Source organism: Ornithodoros turicata, chromosome 7 (assembly GCF_037126465.1).
Source record: "Ornithodoros turicata isolate Travis chromosome 7, ASM3712646v1, whole genome shotgun sequence".
Classification (NCBI taxonomy): domain Eukaryota; kingdom Metazoa; phylum Arthropoda; class Arachnida; order Ixodida; family Argasidae; genus Ornithodoros; species Ornithodoros turicata.
The window spans coordinates 24,515,606-24,535,901 of NC_088207.1; positions in this window are offsets into that span (position 1 = coordinate 24,515,606).

A 20,296-nucleotide genomic window follows, 5' to 3' on the forward strand; every position below is an offset into this window, starting at 1 on the left:
TTCTCGGGTAGAGGTCTATTGCGAAGCAAGCGCAATTCCCACCTGCAGCCGAACTCACCAGTATCCTGTATAGTATACTGGTAATACACTGGTGATCGAGTACGGAGAGAAAAACGGACGATGCTCATAATTTTGCGTAATGTCGATGACGATGGATAATAACGGTGCATCGGGACACCATCTTGTTCATTTTGCTCATACTTCCTGTATTACCGAAGCATGCGACTTTTTTGCCCATTTAATGCAAGTGAATTGGTTTGGCTTGAAAAAGAAGAAAAATGTGGGCAAGTTGGCCAAACTCTGCATTGGGCCGGCTACTCGAGATACAGTGTATTACAGTTTTCCTACACCACACTTTAAAAACAGAACTTCACCGCATAACACGCTCAAAGTTATCCAGCATTCACGATAATATCGGAATTTGCTGAGGACGGAGGCGCACGCCATATTTGTAACATTATGCGTGGTACACGAAAACTGTTACAGAAGAGTTCTACCGCTCTCTCGCTTTCAACGTTCAGAAGACAGAATGACGTCATTATGTGTTGGCCACACGCGTCTTACGCTGTGAAGTTCTGTTTTTAGAGCGTAGCATCAAGTGGATATGGCCGATGTATAGGCGCAAGCATTGCTCGTATTTCTGCCGTGCTTCTTGTGTCGTTGAAAAATTTTCGCTCGCATCGCTAACACTTGAATGTCAGCGAGTACGGGATATTATCGGTCAACTTCTACGAGTGACAGAGAGTAATATCGAACGTTTGATTCGCGGAAGACCACTTTATTGTTTACAAACAACAAGCGTCATCTGCGCATCTGCTGGGCTTGGTGTGGGCAAAACACACTGAACGCAGCTGTGCGAATGCTTTCCGCAAGTGCGACATCGAAGGCTGTGTTGCACTGCTACACGACTCTCGACTGTCTCTTTCCACAATACCCGATATAATTTAGAGCTCTGAAAGGATGAGACAAGTGTTGCTAGAGGACGAAGTAGTTTAGGAACGGTGTCGGTGTTGATGTTGAAAATACTAAGGAGAGTTCGAATTAGTCACACGACAAATTCGGCTACTCCCATAAACAGACCCCCCCCCCATGAAAAATAAATATAAAAGAGAACCCCCACCCCCACTTTCGCGATAACCATCGGCCAAAGGCCAAAATCCAAGATCAACGGTTCACGTAGTGAATTACCGCACTGTGAATTACATGGTCCTAATAGACTGACTCCAACGCACACCTCTGAATAAATGTCACAAGCGCTGACAAGGCAGCATCCCTCTTATAGAGAGCCCCTTCCTGTCCAACACATTCTAATTACATGCCCATTACATGAAAGTTATCGTCAGCATCATTTCACTGAATTTTATCGTTGCTCTTTCCCTCTTCATTCAGCTCTTTTGCTGGCTGATGAGGCTGTTGTTCCTTTTACTGGAGTACATAATTTTTTAAAGAACATTGGTTATCTTAACAAACTGTGAATTTCCAGTGAGCTCTTTTCTTGTTTTTTAAGCCACTACTAGCCAAGTTGTTTTAATATGAGCATTTCAAGTTTTTAACTATAGGTTCATCGCATTACCTTGTTGTTTGGCGCATTATAGCCCCAGTAGCTTTTGCGCCAAAAAACCCCAAATCATCATCAGCAGCTGCAGCAGCAGCATCCCTCTTGTCAGATGGCCAATGACCCAGCACTTTTACGAGGTCAAAGGTGCGGCTGTCCAGTCCGTCGAGAGCAGATTTCATGGTACCCCATTGAGTTGCGTATCTAGAGCAGTGCACGAACATGAGGATCCCTTTGCGCTGCACATCGACAGCCCAGCCACAAAACATACCACCAATTGCAATCGCATTGTAGCTTTTCGCCGAGCCAGTTCACTGCTGATACTGTGCAAGTGTACAAGTCACTGGAAGCACACAATTACTGCACCTCAGGCGAGGTGTTTGATCGGGGCGTTTCTCAAAACACCGCTGATTTGCTACCGCGCACCGATCCGTGTTAGCGGCGGCGTTTCAAGGAGAAGTGTCGGTGTCGATCCGTGGTCAAAACGTGGAGAGGGAGGTACGCCGCGTGAGGCGGCAGTGGAGAGTTGAGAGTATGTATAGGAAAGTAGGTCACGGAGCGGAAGCCAATGTACGCGATGGATGACGTCATGGAGGACGTCACGCCTGCGGAAGTGGTCTTGGCGCCGCAAAGCCTCACAGCTCCCCATACAACCCATAGTTTGAGATAATTCAGGCAACAGTGGGCATGCAACCAATGAAAATGACCTATGAAGCCTACCATTCGGCCAAACAGGAGTCGCTCAGTTTGGCTTCGCTATCGGCCGGTCCTGGCTCCCATCGGCTTTGGAAAATAAACATTTATTTGGTGTGTTGTACTGACTAAAAAGTCTGACACAAGTATTCACCGCGCGTGCAGAGCCCAAAGCGTTGCGTTCATTGACAGACAGACAGCAACCAAACCAAGTTCGAGCTCGGAAAACATACACAAAGTCTACCCCTAGAAGCGAGCGACGCTCACATGAATGCCTATGATTTCCCGGTAAGCATCTTACGTTGCTTGCAGTGCATCAAAGGTTACAACGAAGCAGGAAATGCTTGTGTCGCACTGACGCCGAATTCTGTCTCCGTTGTCACTGCATTCACTCAAAAGTGTTCCTAAGGCGTCAGCTCACCACTGCATTCCAGTTCTGAACTGGAGGGACTGTTCGTAGGACGATACTTGTGTCGGGAAACATCACAACACGCGCAGAGGACCAAATCTCAACAATACAAACCACACTTCTTTTTGAACACAGCAACAATACGGTCATACGGTGCTGCCAACCGACATCGTCGAGACTAGAGTCACTAAATAGGGGTACAGAGCTTCGCATTCCTTTTCCCCGACGGAGCCGTCGTTCGGTGTCCGCGATTGGGCCGATCGTGTCACGTGGTTTCTCCTTCCAAGAACGCGCCGTCCATGTTGAGTCCCCTCCATCCAAAACCGGTTTCCTCGGTTGCGAGCTGGCTCGACTGCGCGCTGTTCTCCGGCGGAGAAGGAGGAGACGGATACCCATTGCTAGGCGACGCAACCACGCCGGAAAAAAGATGGCGGGTTCGCTCGCCGGCGTGCTCAGTGTCGCTACTCTGCTGGGCTCGCCGGAGAGGTCGCTCTCTGCCTCACAGAGGTGGGCAACGTCACGGCTGACGCCCTGGGGGAATGTGCGTCCTGGGCCGACCTCTAAGGGAACTGTGCCGACATATGTCTGAAAGCGTCGGAGGAAAACCCAGAAAAATTCCAGACAAACGGGATAGAGAATAAGGGTCATGCATAGAGAGGAACGAATGAGAGGTGGTGTTCTATTCCTCAGTAAGTGAAACTGAAATTGCAAGGCAGACATGCGACGTCATCGCTAGTTTTCCGTTTGGTATTAGAAGTTGGCTGAAGACCCGTTGGAAGACTAGTTTCGGAACTCCTGGATAGGTGGGCTCGTAGCTTGCCGAAATGCCTCCCAAACTGCCACATGCAGGACATCTTGGTCGTTTTGCTCTCGCAGCGAACGTGACCCTACGCTCTTAAAAATTAGGTGGTGGGTGGTGGTGGTGATGAAAGGGCTCGCCGTTGTCGGCCTCACAGAGGTGGGCAACGTCACGACTGACGCCCTGGGGGAATGTGCGTCCTGGGCAATGTGGGGCCCATATTACAAAGCTTGAGCCAATATGGGGGAAACCCCGCCGAAACGGATCCCGCATTGGACCCGTATCGCCCATCGCCCAGCCAATATGGGTACAATATCGTGCGCTGCTTGGGGCATTCTTGGGGCATACCATTTGGCACAAGTACACCGACACGGGCAGGTACCATTTTCTCCCAAGCAGCCCGGCAAGATTGGACGTTGAAGCCTGTGAAATGCCCAATTCAATACGTCGTTACATCTAGCAACTTCCCGCAGATGATACACATTGTTCGAAGCAGTCAACGTACGTGACAATCCCACTAAGCGCATTCTTTTCACTTGCACTGGACTGCACTACCTTGGACTCCACGCAAGACGGGTTTTCGGGAGCTGCACTTTCCAGCTGAAAGGAACTTTATTAGTAATGCCTTTCTTTTCAACAGGAAAGTGCAGCACGCAAATAACCCAGTTCAGATCTGGTGCAGGAGGTGCAAACGAAAAGAATGCACCTACTGTAACATGCACTGCAACACAACTTTTCACTTGCTGCAAACAGCTGCCATCTTGCTTCACGATGCCAATGCCAATCGGTCGAACCGACTGAGAGCGTGGTTGTTTGAGCGAAATCACGCGTCCTAACAGCTAATGCGCATGCGCGACACTCGGATCGGACGTTTCATTCGGGCTAAAATGTCGCTGGTTCCTCTAATGACAACGGAATTGCGGCAGGTCAAGTAAACAAAACACAATGTTTGATAGGAAGGGATGTCTCTTCTGTAACGCTAGGTGCTTTAATGTTACTGCAGGCAGTGTAAGTTGCTGAGGCGTATATCCGTCACCGTCACGAAAGTGTTTCGCTCCTTTGTACTCTAGGAGCGGGTTTGAAATTTTTGTTTCATACACTATTGCGATCCGAATGAAGGCTTCTGAGGAATGTTTGACATTGGCAGTTCCGTGGGACTGCATGGGTCCTTCAGCAAAACGGGCGTAGCACCTGTTCTTCGTTTTTAGGGCGATGCAGTGTTGTCTTCGTAACGTTATGCAACGTGGATCAATAAGAAGATCTGCAGAAATGAAAAAGCAAAAAAAGAGAGAAGGAATATCGGTGGTGGGCATTATAGCGGATAATGCTTTATTATTACACGTACTCCCTGTTGGCGTTATCACGGAAATATTGGCACAATATGGGCAAAATGGGCTTGCCAATATGGGCAGCCCATGTCGGTCCAATATGGAGCTTGGTTGCTCTCCCCATATTAGCATCCAGGGATGGGCAGTAATAGTAATACTTTGTATTATAATACTATTTCTGTAATACTTTTGAGTATTTGTATTATGTATTATAATACTCATTTTTGAAATGTATTTGTATATGTATTATAATACACAAAACAAGGTATTACATGTATTATAATACTTTTGAAGGTGTAATACTTTCCCAGAGGTCGTAAGTTCGACCTGCAAAGTGTCACCCGTGCACTTTATCGGTAATTTTTCAGGTCCCACAGACATTTGAACACTAACAAGGCTCCTATTACAGTGTTCCCCTGCCCCAAATTATCCCAAAGCGGGTGCCTTTGGGGCCAGAGGTTACTGGAGGTTTCCTCGCATTCCTTCTACTTCAGTATCCGTAAGGATGAGTCATACCAGTACAAGCCCTTTGTCTTATGAAAGAGTGCGTCCAGTGCAGCCAGTCACCCCTGTACGTGGTTGCACTATGGGCAGTCACAGGTTTTTGAACGGCCCACATTTTATCGTCCAGAGTGGATGAAATCAGGGCTCTGCCACAGTGAGAGCAAGTTGTTCACAACGATCGAATTGATCAGCGCTATCTGATCTTATTCGGAAAGATCAGGCCATGTGCAAAAATGTAGGCGTGAATAAAACGTCATTGGAGAATGATTGTCTCAATAAGTAATGGGCATATATCTAAGCAATTCTTCTGTTCTTTTCCTTTTTTCTTCCCAAGTTAAGTATATTACAAGCGTATTACAAGTATTACTCGTGTAATACACAGAAGTATTAGTATTATGTATTATAATACTCATTTTTGAAATGTATTTGTATCTGTATTATAATACCGATTTCTAGGAAGTATTATGTATTAGTATTATAATACAAAATATTAGTATTACTGCCCATCCCTGTTAGCATCCCATATTGGACCAATATTGGTAATCCTGGAAGCCCATATGGTCCAATATTGCACCCATACTGGCGTGCTGCTTGGGGCCATACAGCACAGCCGGCACCCGGTTTCCTACCTGGATCACCTTCTAGTCTCGTCGTGGAAAACAGACGTTCCATCACCACATATAGTCCACTCCTAGCCAACCAACACTCCGAATGATGTCATTCTGTGTCCTGACTCGTTGAAAATGGGAGGAAGCGCCAATCTTGGAACCATTATACATGTCGAAATGTCGGCACACTTCCCTCTGAAGTCGGCCCAGGGCGCACGATCCCCCCGCCGCAACGATAGTCGTGACGTTGCCGGCCTCAGCGTGGCCGACAACGGCGAGCGGTCCCATCACCACCGACATATGTTTTAGCAGCTTCCATAACATTCCAAACGACATCTGTTACCATACAAGAGTGTACTTGACTTAGAACGCTGTCTGTTCACTCTAACAGGAAGCAGCGAGAAGAGGAAACAAAAAAAAAAATAGAAACGGAAGGATAGCACGACTCACACAAGAACAAAGACCGCCGTAGAGTGCATTATGCCGTTAGAAAGCCTATACCGAAACACGGTTTGCATACGCAACCATGCGAGCCAAATGTTGACGAAGAGAAATGAGTCCGTCTCTCCCTGCAGGCGATGCCCCGACGAACACTGCACATGCCATCCCAAGCAGTCGACGAAACAAGAAGCACAATGAACGCTGCATTATAAGACACAGAGGCAGCGTACGATCTTTCTTCTTCGGAACACAAACAAGGCTTTCCACGAATGTGGTAATGCTGAGGAAAGGAAGGCGAAAAGTCACAAGTAGACGCTGTTTGTGCGTTGAAGCCTATTTTTGCGGATTGGGGTGTTTATAAGAACGCATATTGCTCGGTATCTTTTTGCGGATGGGATAGTTTCGCACAAAGAGAGCAAAAGCTGTCGACGATGGAACCACGATGGTGGCGAACGTTCTCGGATGATTGCACATCTGCGACGTCGTTGCTCTTGACAACAAGTTCAGGAAATATTTGCTGTACAAGCTGTTGCTATTCCAAGACACGCTGCGGGATGTAAAAGAAAATTTGGGAATGTTCGGCGCTCGCAATATTGTTGAAGACTTGCGATATGTCTCAAAGGGAATGCTCGCAAGAACACTTGATCCTTTACTCACGAACGTCGCTATATCGGGGTGAGCTTGTTATAGAAGGGCGTTGTACAGCCGTGTGATGTTTTTAGATGCGTTATGAAACGCTATTTTGATGCCGTTGGGGTGCAAGACGATGGTGACGCTTCTCGAAGAAAATCGCTATTCGCCCCGAGATCGAACGGTGTCGGCGCACTGCGGAGAAACGATGAACTACCGTAGTGTGGGTAGCTTCCTCGCGTCGTCTGCTTTTAGACGTTTATTTTCCGCGTTCAGTGCAGTAGGTGGAGCATTGGGGAACCGAACAGTATCGTACCATCGCGGCACAAGTGATCTTCCGGTGAATATACACAATAATTGGGGAAAAGAACCATCAGCTCCGAACATCCGCCGGCGTGTTATCCACACTAGAAAGGTGACGGTGTCGCCCCCTATAGGTCGATCTCGCAGCGAATACTGATACTCATTTTCTGACTTCCCCGTCTTTAAACGTCTCCCCGTCTTCTATCGCCTGATAAACAATGTGAACTGCAAAAGACACTATGAATAACACCATACAGGGATGCCCTACAATGTACTGCTCCATAGACGAAAGCGTGCCGGGCGAGAGCAGTGCATTCTCGGCAGGTACTCACAGGTCACGGGACGTTCCACGTCAACGTAGACGTGCACGAGACCATAAAAATGGCCACGCCCATGATTGGCGGCTGAACCGTTTCAAAACGATTTTTGGTTCCATGCGTCGTCCAGCAACATCTTTCGATCTCAGTAATTAGTTTTATCCGATATCCTCGCAATAAAACACTTACATCCGCAAATGAAGCCTCGTAACTCTGAACACTCCCAAAGATGTGCTAAGACTCTCAGAACCGATGCGATGCACTTGGATGCTCTCAGATGTGCTTCGGAAGGACATGTTACCACGTCACAAGTGAGGCGATAAATTTCGTAGCAGTGTCGCTGCACGCTGTGAGCTTTTAAGAGAAACAATTACGCTTCAATTAAGCTTCACGATCGGCCCGATTTCACCTAGAGTCACTCAATAGGGGTACAGAGTATGGCATCCCTTTTGCGCGCCGGAGGCGCCGTCCGGTGTCCGCAATTGGGCCGATCGTGTCACGTGGTTTCTCCTTCCAAGAAATCGCTGTTCATGTGAGTCACCTCTATGCAAAACCGGTTTCCTGGGTTGCGAGCTGGCTCGACTGCGCGTTGTTCTCCACCGGAGAAGGGGGAGATTTGCGTCCCGTTGCTAGGCGACGGAGCCGCGGCTGACTCAAGATGCCGGCGTGGCTCAGTGTCGCTACTCTGCTCCCTATTTAGTGACTCTATGCGAGCCCTTTCCCCAACACCACCACCATCGGATGAGACTAAAAGAAAACAAAAATGCACACGGTGTTTAAAAGAATGGAACGCTGAGAAGTGGTAATTGAGTGCTAACCTGATCATGATATTTAATATAACAAAGTAAACATGTGTAGTACAAGCTCGATAGAATTCAATACAGTTTCAATGTAATGTAGCGCAAACTAAGTACACAAAATGCTTACACTACACAAGTCACACTCTACTAGCCAAACAAGTTAAAACACGCGTTATATTCTCAAAGAAACCCACAAAAGAACGCCACTAAGGCAGCCTGTGGCAATTCAAGGAGACACGGCCACGGCGGACACTAATGTACCGTGTCGACCACCTTCGGAGGATCTCTGTCTCTTCAAGTGTAAGAAACTGGGTCTCCAAGAAAATGACTACCTGCTCGTGGAGCGACAGCTAACCTATCGCGACAGCGAGTGCTAACCTATCGCTATCCCAGGCTACTTCCTCGCGCCTGCTCCAGTCAGCGAGCAGTGTGACGTCACAGGGACACCGCCGCCCCAGAAGCGCATTTTTAGCACTATCTTGATATCCTGACACTTATAGCATTATACGATAATTAAAAGTTGAACGTGATGAGCTGCAGATGTGTCGAAATGAGGGGAAACTACATGCCGGAACCGCAGAACACACTAAAATGGCAGCACACCGAGGAAATATTACCGAAGAGTCTCGTCAACCGCGAGACATAGCAGCAAGCTCTCCGCAGTGAGAACATAAAAGTTATGCTCTCTGCCAACATCTCTCGAAGTCCCCATACGCGCCGTGGCTTCGCGTCAGGCAACACAGTTGAATATATTGCCGTAGAAGACGATATGGAAGTACGATATACCGCTCGCGCATTCTGTATCCCTTGTCTGTTCTCCTCATGCCGCAGTAAAACATCGCCATCCAACAGTCTCTCTGCCTCATCTTCTACAAATGGTGCAGTGATCATGACAACTCGAATCGACTGCCCATTTATGCAACGCTGAACGAGAAGATTTCAAAGAGTTCTGCAACGGAAGGATATTCAACGTAATGGACAGATTGCAACTGACCAAGAAGCGAAAGGTCATACGTGGAAAAGTGACGACGGTGCAGAACGATCTCGAAGGACGCATCTCAAGCACTCTTCTACTCGCTGCAACGTTAAGGCACCACATCCGAAATGCCGCACAGTGATATCCACAACTTGCAAACCAGACTGAGAACTCCATATACGTTGACGACGTCGTCATGGGAGCACAGAACGTACAAGAAGCTGAAGAACTATATACTTTCAGGCCCAAGACCTTTTCAACGAGGCATCCATGAAGCTCCAAAAGTGGGGATCAAACAGTGATGGTATACGCAAGAAATTCAAAACCGACGCTGACGCTGTCTTGATCGGTAACGTCACAAAGGTACCTCGCATGTCATGGAATCAGGAAACCGACACACTGACCATTCCTCTGCCGGCCCCTTCGGAAGAAGCCAACGCAGGCCTAACGGCACTTGCAAGAATTTATGACCCCAGATGGGATTCCTTTTGCTGTACACGGTGTCAGCAAAAGTGCTGCTTCAAGAAATATGGAAACGAGGTGTGGATTGGGACAGTCAACTATCCCAAAGATCTCAATGACAAGTGGACTACATGGCATGACGAAAGGCAATATGCCGCACAAGACATAACTATACAAGACATAACTATACTTCGCTGCTATTTTGCCAATAAACATACGTATGAACTGCCACAGCTACACTTTTTCTCGGACGCCAGTCACGTTGCGTATGGAACAGCTGTTCACGCGTCTCGACGACGCTCGACTACTGGTCGCCAAATCGAGAATCGCGCCCATGAAACCGGTCACGCTTGCCGGGCTCGAACTTCTTGGCGCGTTAATCAGTCCTCCTCAGGTAGACGCGGACGCGGCTGTACAGTATGTACCACTGCGCCCATACACCATGTTGCAAGCCTATTGGCCGAGACTGTGCGCGCGCTCCGATTGTTCGGCAATGTTTTGAAATAGAATTTTGTACGCGCGCATGTGCGTGCAGCGCGTCTCTGCCGTTTCAGCATAGTTTCGAAATAGCACGGCCAGCACGGCGTTCCCCTGTGTTCCGTGGTGCCAATCGGCAGAACAGTTTGCAGAAATATGTTCGCGGGTTTATTCGTACGTCATTGCGAGTCTACGCGTGTTGTACTGTTTCTGGACACAACTATTATCCCACGAACGTTCTATCGACTGCGGAACCGGAATGCTTCATAAGTTGGAGCGTGAAGAACAAGTATGGGCGCTGTTGGATTTCGAGGACTGACAACAAAGACAGTATTACGTGCCGCACAAGCGCTTGTCGCTTCGCTGTAACGTATGATGCACCGCAAGCAGCGAAAAAAGATGTTCATCATGAAATGGTACGCACTCATGAGACTGGCTCGGTATTAGGAGTTGAACACTGTGTGAATCAGTGCTTTGTGTCAAGTAAATGATTCTTTTAGCAAAAAAAATCGCTTTGAATAACGGCGCCTGAAATCCAGTAGAAGTCGATGGTAGCCAAGACCGGCCGAAACGCCAGCCAAACATTGAGGCTCCTGATTGGCCGACTGGTTATGCATTATATCAACCACGTTGCAATTTCATTGGTCGTGCGCCCTGTGTTATGTGAACTATCTCAAGCTATGGGCTCTATAGGGAGCGCTGTTGTGGCCTGGCGTTAATGTCGTCTCGTCTCGCACGGTACCTACGAGACATCACAGTATCTACGGGACATCTGCGTATTTTTGGACGGACTCCACCATTCTACTGCACTGGATACGAGGCGACCCAACCCGCTAGGCCCTGTCCGTACGCAACAGAGTCTTGGAAATTCAGGACAAGACTGACAAAGAAGGGGGGGGGATATGTTTATTAAGAAAAAAAGAAAGACAAAGAAGGATGGTACTACGTACCAACGGATGAAAACCCGGCAGATCTGTCGACGAGAAAGTGCGGTCCTAGAAAGCTATTACAGGCCGAGATTTGGTGGATCGGGCCGTCATGGCTAAAAGCAACACCTGACTGATATGCGGACGTCACGCCTGACCAATTGCCAACCATGGAAATCGGAACGCCGACGACAAGCGCCAACATATCTGTACTTCAGGTGACATGCCCCAACCCGTTATGTGTATGGAAAGTTTGAGCAGCATAAACCGTCTTCACCGAACAACGGCATGGATCTTTCGGTTCGTAAAGAACGCAAGAGGGCAGCAGAAGCAAAGAGGGCCGCTTTACGAGCAACAGAAGTCATGTCAGTTGAACGTTATTGGATCGAACAGGTGCAACTTTTAGCCTTCATGGATGAGATTCATGCTCTAAAAAGCAACAAGCCGGTTCCTCAAACTTCGAAGATACTTGATCTTCGACCATTTCTTGACGATGGAATTCTACGGGTTGGATGACGGATGACAGCAAGCCCATTAGCGTTCTCTCAACGTCACCCTATAGTTGTCCCGGCACACTCGCACTACGGGGAGCTTTTGATTTCACAGTCACATCGTCAGGTACTTCACACTGGAGTGCGTGACACTTTAGTATAAGTTAGAGAGAGATTTTACAGGCACGTCAGCAAATTAAAACACGTTATACGACGGTGCGTGACATGCCAAAAGAACGATGCGAGACGCATTACGCAGCCTGACGCCCAAATTCCAGCAGATCGTGCAAATATAGGCCATCTGTTTCAGGTTGTAGAGATAGACTTTGCTGGGCCCGTGATGATCAAAAAGAAGAGGGCATACGAAAAGGCATATGTTGTTCTCTTCGTGTGTGCTGTTACTAGAGCAATTCACCTGGAGCTCTGCGAGGAAATGTCCGCCCACAAGCATTCGCAAAGTCCAAATTCGCATAAGCATTTCACCGCTCGCAGGGGCGTTTGCCAGACTGTGTCGAGTGACAACGCAAAAATCTTTAAAGCGGTTACCAAGAAAATACGAGAGCTGAGAGATGTTATCGTGGATCCAGACGTACTGCTCGACAAGAGGAATCCAGTGGAACTTCATAGCCGAAAGAGCTCCGTGGTGTGGTGGGTTTTACGAAAGACTATACTAAGATGCGTGAAGTCGGCCATCAGAAAAACCTTGTCAACAAACGTAATTGACCTCGTCGGGATGCAGACATTACTCACCGATGTTGAGGCGATGATCAACTCACGACCTGTAACGTTCGTTTACAACGACGACTCTGAACCAGTTGCGCTGACGCCAGCAAGCATGATCATTGGAAGACTTTTGATTTTATACCCGATGGAGTCACACCCTCCTGCGGGGGAGATGAGCCATGCCGCCAAATCAGGGGCCTTGTTTCGAGGGACATGGAAGAGGCAGATGGAGTATCTCGAAGCAACATGGAAAAGATGGCGCAAGGAATATCACACTGAGCTACGTTCCGGATACCACTCAAGGAAAACAAGCGAATGCGACATAAAGATTGGGGAGTAATGAATACATAACCTTCAAGGAGAAATGAGATGCAGGTTAGCTGACATGATGGAAAGGAACTGCGAGACGAGGAAAACACGTACGAAGAGACATCGCTGTCTTGTGTACGTTCCTTGTCTCGGAATTCCCTTCCAGCAATTACTAACCTTTCTACAAACGTATCACAAACGTTTTACAAACAAATTTGCAGACCGTCACAGAATGTTGCGACGTTTAGCGGCAATGAGATTGCCTCCCGTTCTGCTATCGCGCTTTCGCTCGAAATCGAGTTAATTAAGGAATCTTGGGTAATTAGTCATCTTGCAGTTACATACTTTATTCGAGAAAAATTCCGCCTGGTGGAAGATGGATGCAAAAACGATATCTACGTTGTCCTCGTGACTTTTTTTTTTATACGAATAGTATCTAGCGGATAAAAATGAACATCCTGCACCCTGAGATCTCAGTAATTTTTTTATTATATGTAACAACAACAACTTTATTGTGAGATGATGAATGAAGAGTTTCATCGCCGGGGGCGATACTCTACCCCATTGCTGGTGGTGATGCGGGGAATGAAATAATGAACCCCTTCACAATAAAGATCGAAGTCCGAAGTCCTATGGTATCCAGAAAGGTGAAGAGAGCTTTGAGATGCAGAGCGTTGGTGGCTGTGGCCTGGGACCAAGCAATTTTGTGATAAAAGGGGGGTTAGGGTCGAGAGTCCAGCTTGATAAGCGGTGCTGAGAGTACGGTTCTGGAAGGTTGGTAGTGTGGGCAATGGAGAAGAATGTGCTCTATATCTTCTACAGCACCGCAGTGATAGCATTGTGGAGAGTCAACTTGTCTCAAGCGGTAACGCCACTGCGCTGTAAGTCACATCGAGGCGCATTCGATGACCTAATGCGGCATCTTGACGAGAGGTATGTCGACGCATGCGGAAAGCGAGCGCTGGATCAACCCTGATCAGCATGGCTGGGGGGAGAATATCAGCGATCCATTGGCTGGAAGCCAGAGGAGTCACGAGGCGTCGAAGTACGGACCGACGATCTCCTCTCAGCTTCTTTGTGGCCAACTCCTCTGTGACAGCCATATTGCATATTTCCTTCCACTCCTTCCACACGAATTCAGGCTTCCACTCCTTCTCCGAATTCAGGCATTGCAGGGTGCTTGGCCTTCAGATGGGATGACGAATGCCGAGGCGAGCTTGCCATTTCAAGATGCGCCATCGGTGTATGCTGCGGCTGAAGTAGAAAACTTCGCGTCTACCAGAGCATAATAACGAGCTCGAAGGACTTGAGGGGGAACCTAATCTCTTCTTTCCAGGAGGACCAGAAGAGGAAGCCTTCGTCTATGCCTTGGAGTTCCCGGAATGGCTGAAACACGGCAAGCGCTGGCTGAAGTTGGTGAATTCGCGGTGGATGTTCTCCGTGAGCGTGAAACGATTCGGCACTTCCTAGGTTTGTGTGCGCACATTTCCCGTCACCCACTCCTCAGGAAAATTCGATACCGTCCTGAAAGTGATTTCCATCGAGTAGCGCAGAGGACACGCCATAGGCTCTCACTGGCTTCATAGCTAAGGACATAACGCCGCCGGACGCCCCCTGGTCTTTGAATTGATCTAAGAAATCTATAGACTATACTACTGTACTATACTAGACTATCCCATCTCATCTAATCTCATTCTTAACAGCGACAGAGCTCCTGCGTGAACCCTGAACATTCATCATCATCATACACCATCTCCTCCCCCTCAAGAAATGGGATAGAGTGCCGCCTCAGCGGCGACACATCCCACTAAATCATCACTACTTATTTGTTGTTGTTGTTGTTGTATACTATACTCTATATCATATTATATACCATAGACCAGCGTTTCCCAAACTTTTGGCGGTGACGGACCCCCGGAAGCGATGAGAACCAATTCACGCCCCCCCCCCCCCCACACACACACAAATATACCGGGATACGCGCTGTGTACACTGCATTGCAGACTGCGTTTAATATGCGCGACAGGGTATAACGAGGAACGAAACTAATGTCATCTCTCAAGATTGATAATACCAAACAGAGGTATCATCTGTAGTGCCACCATCGCTGCAAGAGGTCCCCAGGCTGCCAAATATAAAATGCGCTAAACACAGGAACACTCTCAGTCAGTTCGAACTCGAAGCAAAACGATATGACGAACTGTATTTCCCATACAGTTCCCAGTGCATAACCAGCAACCTCGTCAGCTGCTGCGTGCTTTCGATACAGCTTCAGAAACGATTCCGGACTGGTTTCTTCTTCTTGTTTGTATGTGTATGACTCGGACAAACGTGCATTGCAGGACTTTTCTATCAGAAATTAGAAGCTAGCCGTTGAAGCATGCTTGTAGCAATTTTGGAAGTTCTGGGTGTTTGGAAATCGGGCAGCATGTACGAGCGCGTGTTTGTGGGGACGAAAATCCTCACTGTAATGTGAGAGACGGTCGCGGACCCTCACGGACACTCTCGCTGACCCCCAGGGGTCCGCGGACCACACTTTGGGAAACGCTGCCATAGACCATATATAGAACAATGGAGATGTCTCTGCAGGCACTGAGGACTTTTTATTTTAATCTCCCAAGCTTTGAGGAGTTTTTGTTCTATCCTCATCAGCCATACTTGTCCACTACTTTGTCACAACAGTTTCCGACTCCTCGACGAGTAACTACATTTGTCCTGCGAAAAGCATCGTACAGAAAGAAGGAAGAAAACAAAGTCAACTCTCAGCTTTTCTGGTCTGCATCCAAAACCGTGCATTATGCATGTGACGCCCTCAGAAATGCCTTTCTGCACAATTGTAAAACCGCTACGGGAAAGACAGATAAGAAAAATGTCTCCCCTTGAGCGAACGCCTCCTTGCACTCCACAAACGCTCTCTTTTCGTTGTGCACTCGGATGCAAAGAAATAGATAGAGCCGTTTCCGGCGCCGCACTTCTTACGGTCAGTACGTGAGCCCTAAAAAAATGGCGGCCTCGCTGCATCGCATCATCTCAGCCGGATGAAATGGGCGACAAGTCTTTAATTGGGCGTTATTCGAAAAATTGTGTTTTCGGGCAACTTGCGTCGAAGAAAAAATTATGGACGGGTCTTTCATTGCTGCTTTAAAGTGTGCAATAAAAAACGACACTGTAAACCCCTTATTATTGGCGCATTTTCTTGAATTTCGCGAATCGAAACATTTGCGAATTCTAGGGGGGGGGGGGGGGGGGTATCGTTTATCGAAAGAAAGAAAAAATAATAAGAAAGAGAGGGTGGTCTGCCTGCCGTGACGGGCCACAGAAAGAGAGAGAAAAAAGGCAAGAAAAACGGAAAAACGAAAAACGGGATACACCAACAAGACGCACGACACATGGCCATGATCCGTTCAGTTCAAAGTGCGTCGTACTTCTGAAAACCATAAACTAATTTTGTGGTACTTCCGCGCCACGAAGAGTAACAACGTCTTGGGAGAGCACAGCGTGAAACACGTGGATTGGAATGACAGGAATCCTTGCTTCGGTAAAATTCTGAAAACGCGGGACATACCCCGTAGTGACACTTGAATGTTATAACTGCGTCGCAGTAACCTCGTCTGTCTTAAACGGACTGTAAGGTGAACGGCGAACCTGTAGAAACTGTGTGCTTCTTTGAAAGTTTGTTACTTGGACGCTTCAGGTAATAGCTCTGCTGTACGCTGAGCATTTTTTCATCAATTGAACTTCAAAGATTGCTGCGCCAATCAAAACTCGCGGACTCCAAGATGCGCAAACCCTGAGCAGTGCCGTGTATTGAAAGGGAGTCTGGCCATTAGGAGGAAACTAAAAAAAAGAGGCTCGACCTGTCAATCAATGTGATGTGATGTGATGTGAGTCAATCAAACTTAGGCGCATTTCATTGGTTACCGTTTTCTATGGGGGTCTGCCGTCAGTCCGTGAAAATTTTTTGTCACGAAATCCCCGCTTCACTGTGTTTGTTTTCGTCGCCATTTTGGGTGGCGGTAAGGTGTCATGGCGACCCCCCTTGTAAAAAGCAAACCAACCAGAGGAGCGAAACTGTGATTGACAGGACGAGCCCCTTTTTGTGAGTCCTCCCAATGGCCAGACTCCCTTTTAATATACGGCTCCGACCGTGAGGAGACTCGCACGCCATCTGTTGAAAAGGCAAGAAGCTAGGCGAGCCATCTCACAGGTCGTGGCCGCCGTGGCGCTCGGCCAGCTTGCAGTGTGCCTTCCGTCGTCGGAAGTGGACAGTGGGGGCATTCCAAGGTACTGGAACGTAAACCATGCAGGCATCCGAAAAAATCGCATGTTTTGCACCCAGCGGCGATACCAAGCGATTCTCACAGCTTTCACGTTCTGGTCACTGTACTCCCGCCGGCACCGTGGGTGACGAAGGACCAGACGACAGAGACGCGGAGAGAGAGAAAGGCCAATAGATGGCGCACATCGCATAGAGAGAGCATTTATAGAGAGAGTTTGGCCATTAGGAGGAGCCTAACTTGAACCGCGTCATGTGACGTCACGGCGAGAATACCTCCCTCCATGCACTTTATTGTCGTCCAGTCGCCAACCGGTCACCGACGCCATGTTGATGCAAAGCATTGTTCACGATGCAAGGGGGAAGACACGCACGTATCGCGTCCTTCGAGACCTCTTTGTCCTTGAATCCTTTCAGTTTGGTAACAAAGTCCCCCTAACCAGAGGCGCCCCAGCCGGCGATTGTGGTAGATTACGTTGAGCGCGACAAAAGCACCTGTCGACCAGCCGGTTGATTGCATCAAAATGGCGCCTATCTGCTGGCTGATAAGTGGATTTCGCTTGGATTCAGGCTTTTTGTGTGGTGCAACGGCGACTCTGACGTCAAAACAGGCTCTTCCAGTGAAGCGGCAAAAGACCAAAACATGGCCAAACTCTCTCTATATACGGCCCTGAGATATTTCTCACAGGCTACAACCGTTACAACAGTGTAAATCCGGCTTCTCAAGCGTTGCTGCTCTTCCGCTAAACAGCCATCGTAGTAAGCAGTGACTTGTCTCAAATGCGTTGCGTAATGCTTCAATGTCACTTTATATGTGTCCGCCAAACCGGGGACGTGTCCAGTTTTCTCATCGGCGAACGTAGAAGGCTGCCACCTTACAGTTTCTAAAAGTGTTCAAAATGCATTAGTACGAAAACTCTAAAGAACTGAGAGGTGATTACTGCTAGACTGCGGCACGTTGCTCTGTGGATATCAGGCAAATTGTACGAGGGTCATCATGGTCATTTGCTGCCCTCTGACTCTTCGCAGTCCTATTACCAGGACTGGCCCACACAATCCAAGCGCAACAACAGAAGCGAACCGTTCTGCGCAATTGGTTCTAACCATTTCTCTTATAGCCAATTCCATTGTCTTCCGCTGAGTGTTCCTTCGTGAGAGGAGAGGTAAAACTGTTTGCTCCAAGGGGTAATACAGTTAAACAGTTTGCCTCTGTGCAGGGGAGAACAAAAAGTTTGGAGAAACCGCGTGACGACGTGTCTGTCCAGTCACAAGGCAGCAGTAAGGATATTGGGGTATTGGCAGACCGGTATGGGTAAAAAGAATGAAAGTAAGGAAGACTAGACAGAGAGACGGGTAGACGATGTGTTTATTGGAACGAGTGCAAAAGGAATGAATGAGGTTAAAGCTCGTGCGTGGGAGGCAGGGGCAGATCGTTGTCCTCTTCCTATATAGATTCAACAACTTGCCGCCCGAGGAGTTGGTTGATGGGATGAATGCTGAACTTCAGCAGACTCTATCTTGTACAGGTGCTGTACTGGTCTACGTACGGTTGCACGATTGGCAGTGCGCAAAACACAGACTCTAACTTTACCGTCTGAACTAGGCAATGTTTCCTCTATGACCCCCATCTGCCACTGCAGTCTAGTGCTGTCGGGATCCCTGATGAGCACGACGTTCCCGACTTTTACGTCGGAAGCTTGCAAGCCCTTAGAGTGGTATGCTGATCTTAGCTCAGTGAGGTACTCTTTGCGCCACCTCTGCCAGACTTGCGCAAGATGTTCGTTTTGCTTCCTCCATGTGGTCTTCAGCAGATTGATGGACTGTTCAGCATCTTGTAATAGATCTGTGGAGGGCGCGACCATGTTAGATGACGACGGGGCCGTTAATCGTCGTCCCATTATCATAGAAGCAGGAGTCAGTGGTATGGGTTCCCTGTCTTCATTGTAAACGAATGTGAGAGGTCTGAAATTTATCATTGCCTCAACTTCAGCCAGTAAAGTTTGCTATGTCAGACACGCTACAGCCTACCCTATACCCTACCCTGTTGCGCTTTCTTCGTGCCTCCGGCCTCTGGGCCAGCCTCTAAGCCCCCCCCCCCCCCCCTCTGTGTGCATGTGTGTCCGTTTCCGTTTCTTTTTCTTTCTTTTTTTTTTCTTTTAGGGAATAGCAAGTCGGCCTACGCCTGAATAATCGTTATTCCATTCCTTTTTTGAATAAACATATCCCCCTGCCCCATTCGACAAATCTCTGAGAGCATTGTTGCTGCTGGCACCGAATTCAATTTAAAAACAAAGTGCAATATCGAATACATGGCACCTATGCTTAGGACACGTGCGTACGGAGAAGCACGCCTTACGTTTTCCGTTTTCGCCGCGTGGTAAAGTACAAAGTAGCGCAACAGAGAAAGCCACACAACAGGTTGAAGAATGTTGATTATCCACGAAGTCTTGCCTTTTGTGTTATCGAACCAGAATGGAAGACGTATATGTGCGGACACAAAGAAAGATATGAGAAAGAAAAGAAAAGGAATGCGGAGGGGTAACAAATGGTCTCCACATTCTGTAAGTAGCGAACTTCGGCAACAAAGGCTACATTCAATGGGGGAACTTTCGTGCCACTCTCAGAATTGCAACGGCCCTCCGGTGAGTAGCTGCCTTTTATATTTGCGTGACACGCGAAGCACCATCTAACAATGGACTGAGGAAGCTCACGTTAAGCAAAACGGCAGAGCAGGCATTCTGGAGCAGAAAAGAAACGAAAAGGTAATCGAGATTGCGAGAGACTTTATCCAGAAAGCCACGGTTTTCACAAGGCAGTTTCTTCGGCGGAGACCTTCAAAGGGAATGCGCGTACCAGTCTAAAAGCAGAGGTGGCAGGGATGGTGGTGTCAATGCCGGTCTGCCGTTGTTGCACTCACCCATTTACTCACGTCATAGACGGCGTCACGACTGTATAGCCGCGATGAGGTGCATATAATAATGAGTAGATTAATGAGTAGATCGGTAACTGTCGCGTGTGTAAGTAAGCACTGAGTCAGAGTCATCGGGCGAGTCCTGTTTCATGGAGGAAGTCTAGATGCGGAGAACAAAATTGAAGTGTAGAGTCAGAAGTATGAGGAACGATGCAGAAATACGCGGTGTCAACCGTAACTATAGAAGTAATTTTTTAAAAATAGAAAAATCACTTTTTCCCAGTTTTAACCAATGGCAATGTACTCTACGCCTAAAAGTCCATCTTAAGATGGCTCAGGAAAGCTTCAATGACGATGC